Source organism: Pinus tabuliformis, chromosome 1_2, assembly GCF_031772625.1.
Source record: "Pinus tabuliformis cultivar Carrire ecotype Pingquan chromosome 1_2, CPIR1, whole genome shotgun sequence".
NCBI classification, from domain to species: domain Eukaryota; kingdom Viridiplantae; phylum Streptophyta; class Pinopsida; order Pinales; family Pinaceae; genus Pinus; species Pinus tabuliformis.
In genome coordinates, this window is record NC_142298.1 from 1195596134 (window position 1) to 1195602792 (window position 6659).

General features: G+C 33.3%; 2 pseudogenes; both read left to right on the plus strand.

Moving 5' to 3' along the window:
* The first annotated feature begins 4373 nt into the window (after positions 1-4373).
* LOC149210522 (chromatin remodeling protein DDM1 pseudogene) lies at positions 4374-5499 on the plus strand (annotated as a pseudogene).
* A 7-nt stretch (positions 5500-5506) lies between these two features.
* LOC149210523 (chromatin remodeling protein DDM1 pseudogene) lies at positions 5507-6346 on the plus strand (annotated as a pseudogene).
* Positions 6347-6659: the final 313 nt, after the last annotated feature.

A 6659-nucleotide genomic window follows, 5' to 3' on the forward strand; every position in this document is an offset into this window, starting at 1 on the left:
TTCTACACGACATTCTTTCACGCGAGCGCGCCATGGTTTCAGCGACACCCACTGCTTGTTCCAAAACAATGCTTGAGGGCCTGTTATGAGTGCGATCACCCCCAATTGTCCCGAAGCAGAGCTCAACCTTACATAAACAGTACCCAGGATAAACAAGCAGGAAGCAATCTTCGTCAGAATGAATGCCTTCGCTCTCAACATCAATAGCGCAACGCTTTCCCTCAGAGATCTGAGTTGCTTGCTCTGCACTCTGAGCCCAGAACATACCTTCCCTCTTAAGCCAACTGACATTCCCTTGGATTTTGCCCGCATTGATTGCCCTCTGCAATCTCGCCATCGTTCCCTGCGTCCTCATTAAGGATCCTGCTCTGCTCCTCCCGTCTTAACGTCTCGGCGGCGAGGGGCATTTAAAATCCCTTGTCTATCACGTGGCGGCACATGCTGGGCATGTGGCTCCCCATAACCTGGCACGATGACACCCGCATCCGGGGAATTAATATTAAATAATTAAATAATATGAAATAATTTAATGAAATAATAATACAAACAATAATATGTTATTAAAAATAATTAATAATTAATGATTTAACTATATATTAATAATAAATAATGAATATTAAATAATTTATTTATTTATATTAATTTTGTACTATGTGTTTATTTAGAAATATAAAGAATTTCTACTGATTTGGTAAAAAAAAATATCATAAATGTAAGTGATTATTAATATCATAAACTTAAGGGATTATAGATTCAAGGGAGTAATATTAAACCCAAGGTATAAACCCATGAGATTAATATTATAAATCATAAGATAAATACTATCAAACCCTAAAATAAGCATGTTGACCATGTTTTACCATGGTTGATTTTCATATTGAGACAATCTTTGTGATAATGTGACATTTGACCATTGTTGATTTTCATATTGAGACCATTTTTGTCACAATGTAACATTGGACCATGGTTGTGCATGTTTGACCATGATTATAAGCTCGAGGGATTTATATTAAACCTTAGGATTAATATTATACACCTGATGAATAAGATTATACCCTAAGAATATGAACTTTGAGATTGATAAACCCAAAGAGTTCATATTATAAACCCAAAGGGTTAATTCTAAAACCCCGATGTGTTATAAACCCAAGGGATTAATATTATAAACCCAAGATATATAAACCCTAAGATAAATATTATAAATCAAAGAGATTAATAATAAAAGCCGAAGGGAATAATATTAAACCTGGGGGATAAATTTTATTAACTGAAGGTATATAAACTCTAAGATAAACATAGTTGACCACGGTTGATTTTCATATTAACACAATCTTTGTCAGAATGCAACGTTGGACTATGGTTGACCATGATTGATTTTCACGACAACCTTTTTCACAATGCGACGTTGGACAATGACTAGCCTTCGTTCACCATGGTTGGTCTCCATATCGAGACATTCTTTGTCACAATGCCACGTTGGACCATGATTGACCATGGATGAGTTGTGACAATGTGACATTGGACCAAGAGATAATATTTGTCACAATGTGACCATGGTTATTGAGCATGGTTGAGACAACTTTTGTCACAATGTGATGTTGGAACATGGTTGACCATGATTATAAACCTAATGGATTTATATTAAACTCAAATATTAATATTATAAACCCTATGAATAATATTATACCCTAGGAATATGAACCCTTATATTAATAAACCCAATGGATTGATAATATAAACCCAAGGGAATGATATTATAAACCATAAAGTATAAAAACCGTAAGATAAATATTATAAACCATAAAATAAACATGGTTGACCATGGTTTACCCAAGAGATTATAAACCCAAAGAAATAATATTAAACCTAAGGGATAAATATTATAAACCCAAAGTATAAAAACCCTAAAATAAATATTATAAACCATAAAATAAACATGGATGACCATGGTTTACCATCGCTGATTTTCATACTGAGACAATATTAGTCATAATGCTATGTTGGACCATGGTTGACCATTGTTGATTTTCATATTGAGACAATATTAGGCACATTGTGACATTTAACCATTGTTGACCATGGATGAACATGATTGTAAACCCAAGGGATGTATATTAAACCCCAGGATTAATATTATAAACAATCTTTGTCACAAAGCGATGTTAGATCATGGTTGATCATGTTAAGCATGACTGATTTTCATATTGAGACAATTTTTGTCACATTGTGACATTAGACTTGAGACAATCTTTGTTACAAAGCGACACTGGACTATGGTTGGTCATGGTTGAGCATGATTGATTTTCATATCGAGACAATCTTTGTCACATTGTGACATTGGACCATGGTCGTCTCATATGAAAATCCATGATTCTAAATCCAAGGATTAATTCTAAAACCTAAAGGTATTATAAACCCAGGGGATTAATATTATAAATGCAAGGTATATAATCCTTAAAATAAACATGGTTGATCGTGGTTGACCAAGGTTCATTTTCATATTGAGAAAATCTTTGTCACAAAGCGATGTTGGACTGTGGTTGATCATGGTTGAGCTTGATTTATTTTCATATTGAGATAATCTTTGCCACATTACGACATTGGACTTGAAACAATTTTTGTCACAAAGCGACGTTGCACCGTGGTTGATCATGGTTTAGCATGATTGATTTTCATATCGAGACAATATTTATCACATTGCAAAATTGGACCATGATTGACCATTTTTTAATTTTATATTGTAATAATTATACTAATATTTACAATTAAATTCTATATTTAATTTTTTATTTTTTATATATATTTATTATTTATCCTTAACCAAATTAAAAACTTGAAATCACTTTTCAAAATAATTAGTCAAAATATTAACTTGTCAATTCACATGAAAAGATTCTAATAATAACAAATCTAATCCTTGTCATAACATTGACATTGAAAATACTCATTCACTTACAAATAATACACTTGAAAAACTTCTAGTAAATTAAATTGTGAAATAAATTTAAAAATTTAATATTAAATAATTAGTTAAAGTTAATTCTGAAATAATTAAATAATTTATATATATATATATATATATATATATATATATATATATATATATATTATAAATATTTAAATTATAAAATGAATATGAATGTGGATAATTGAGAAATAAATTATTATTTTTTATTAAAACTTAAAATCATATTTTTAATTTTTATAAATTAATTATTTATTAAAAAATAATTTTAATACACTGTTTTTATAAATTCATTATAATTTAATTCGTTATTTAAAAACAAATTCATTATTATTTAATATATTATTTTTATAGATTCATTTTATACATATATATATAACTTAAAATTTTAATTTTTATTGTGTAATAAAAAATAATAATTATTCTCCCTTCATAATATAATAAAAATTACAACTAAAAAAAGATGGCCTGGCCTACGATATTTTAAAGATACCTCTAACACTAAATAAATGGTTAAAAGACCGAATCACACACTTATTTTTTATTCCGCAACTTCTCTAATGACTACAAAAATAATAATAAAATATTTAACTAACAATTTCGTCTCAACTTCGTTCTTTTTTTCTCTCCTCCATTGTGGCTGGCTCATTTTGTCTCAACTTCATTGTCTCTATCTTTGTTTGCCTGGAGGGTGAGGAAGTAAAGCATAAACTCAAAGATATTACGCAGAAAACAAATAGAGGTGCAAGGATTGATCCCTCATGTGCAAGCATCATAGCATCTTAAGTTTGGCTCACTCGATTGGTTGTTTTGGGGGATATTGTAGGGTTCTGTCACAGGTGAAAATTGGTTGGATTTTGGGTGTTTATTCGGTGCCCTAAAATTGGTTGAAACAATTCCAATTGGGAGACTTTTTGCAACTCCTACACTTAGAGGGCTCTATTTTGTCCTGGGAAGGATATGAAGAAGGGTACAGTGTAGCGTCCATGGATATTCTTGTCTCTCCATTTATTTTGACTTGACCGTTTTCATTTATTTTGTATGTGCAAAAATACACCAAAACAATAAAAATAAAAATAAAAAAATTGAAAGAGCAAGGGCATTGAGTCAACCATTTAAAAAAATTCAAACATTAACTTAAGAGATGCTCTCAATTTTCTCAACACAACTCCTAAAGCACATTCATATCTGGGTAGCTTCCCATTTTAGCATGCCTTGCGCAGGTGTATTTCAGGGGCCAAGTTTGAGGAGTGAAAATTTCACTTGGACTTGGTACCCAACTTCATATCTTTCAAACTCATGCAATATGCATGTGATTGGACACAGGAGCATAATCCTGGCGAAGAGCTTAACACTCTATCGAGAGTTTGGACCATTATCAGAATGGTATTGAGGAATGATTTTAAAAATGGAGAAGGATTCAACCACAGGTCTTAAAGGAGATGCACATTCACCTATATATGTTTTAGAAGATGAGGGAATCTCTGGAAGTAAAGTGCCAGTTTTTGATGCAGAGGATAATGATTTATTAGTTCATGGTGAAGCATTGGAAGTTTAAGAGGATATGGCCATGGAGCAAAAACGCCTAGAAGAAGAACGAGCTGAGAGAGAAAAGAAGGAAATGGAAAAGAAACTGAGTGATGAGAGTTCACATATGGATCATGTGCTATTTAACAAATTGGATGAGATTCTTAGTCAGACTCAACTTTATCTAGAGTTTTTTCTTCAGAAGATGGATGACATCACATTTATTCCAAGCGAGAATGGCAATGCAAAATCAAGTGTGGTGAAGAAAAGTGGTAGGGATTGAAAGCGTAAGATGATGACTAATAATGCAGACTTTTATCAAACAGAAAAAGTAAAAAAATGATATCAATGCAATGACTGAGAATTGCATACGAGGCACCCCAATTCAAGATTCTGATAATTTAATAGAGGAGAGGAGCTGGAAAGAACAGATGGAACTTGTTCCTCTATTGATCGGGGGAAGGTTAAAGTCATGTCAAATTAAGGGTGTAAAGTGGTTGATTTATCTTTAGCACAAATGGAATTCTGGCAGATCAAATGGGTTGAGGAAAGACGGTGCAGACTATTGGTCTCCTTGCTCATCTTAAGGGGATGGGCATGCATGGGATAGTTTGTCCTCTTTCAACTCTCTCGAATTGGGTGACTGAAATCAATAGGTTTGTTCCAAGCATGAATGCTATAATCTATCACAATTCCAAAGTTGAGCAACAAGAGCAGAGGAAAATCCACATGCCTCACACAGTGGGTCCAAAATTCCCTATTATTGTCACTTCATATGGGGTTTTGAATGATAGAAAATAGTTGTTTATGAAGGACATTGATTATAATACTCCAACTGCAAATTGCTGAGGGAATTGAAGACCTTACCTATCGAAAATAAGTTGATTTTGACTAGAACGACCCTACAAAATAATTTGGTTGAACTTTGGTCCATTTTGCCTCAAATATTCACATTATGTGAAGAGTTTGAATCTTAGTTTGATCTAGCTGGGAAACAAAGCAATGGGATGAGGCATGATTCAACTGCGAAAGAATTGCAACCACCTTGATCTTTTGAGTCATTTGAATATGCAAAACTGGAGTAGTTGGTTAAGCAGTGTGGTGAATTTGGTTTGCTAGACAAGCTATTAACGAATTTGAAATCTCATAAACAAAAGACGTTGATATTTTCTCAATGGACTAAAGTTCTTAACTTGTTCGAATACTAGCCATCTAACTTAGAGAGGATATGATTTTTGTCGCATTAATGGAAGTGTTAAGTTGGATGCTAGGAAAAATCAAATAAGGGATTTCGATGACCTAGATAGCAACTTTTGTATCTTTTTCTTAAGCACACGTGCTGGTGGTCTTGGAATCAATCTTACTGCTACAGACACTTGTATTATCTATGAAAGTGATTGGAATCCTCAAATGGATATGCAAGCTATGGGTCGATGCCACAAGATTGGACAAACACGACCTGTGCATGTTTATAGGCTTATCGCAACCCACTCTGTGGAGGGTCACCTGCTTAAAGTAGCATTTGGTAAGTTAAAATTGGAGCACTTGGTGATTGAGAAAGTACAATTTCGCGAGGAACGAAATAAAAACATGTTAGATGAATCATATCTACTTTCTTCGATCCACCAAGAAAAATATGAAGAGGAGGAACTCATTGAGTGTGAAATTAGTGAATCAAATCTTGTCAAGCTAATGAACCGTTTTGATATGCTAAACTATTTTTTATTACTATTCTTAGTGCCGATGAATGGGACGTTCCATGCTCATGAAACACCCAATGGGAAAATGTTGAAATGGTCTTCATTGATCAAGCTCACATGGCTCATCTCCAAATGCAATGTTTTTGTATCGTAGTACTTGAGCTCCTCAATATACCAAACAACAACTTCAGTGGCAATATCTCGATGAAAATTTTGAAATGGAAGAGCACCGACGGTGTGGTTGTGCTTTAGGGGACGGCCCACGTGATCAAATAGGGATGAACCACTTAGTCAAATATCATTGGATTGAAAGAAAAAATTAAAGCTCATTGATTTGATGCAGCGAACCGTGTTTGGACATGAAAGTTCATAAAGAAAACACATTCGGTGTAAATATAGGTACATCAGAAGGCGGCAGATCAAATTGTGGAGGCATCCAGAGCTTACCTCCAAGTTCGTTAAATCAT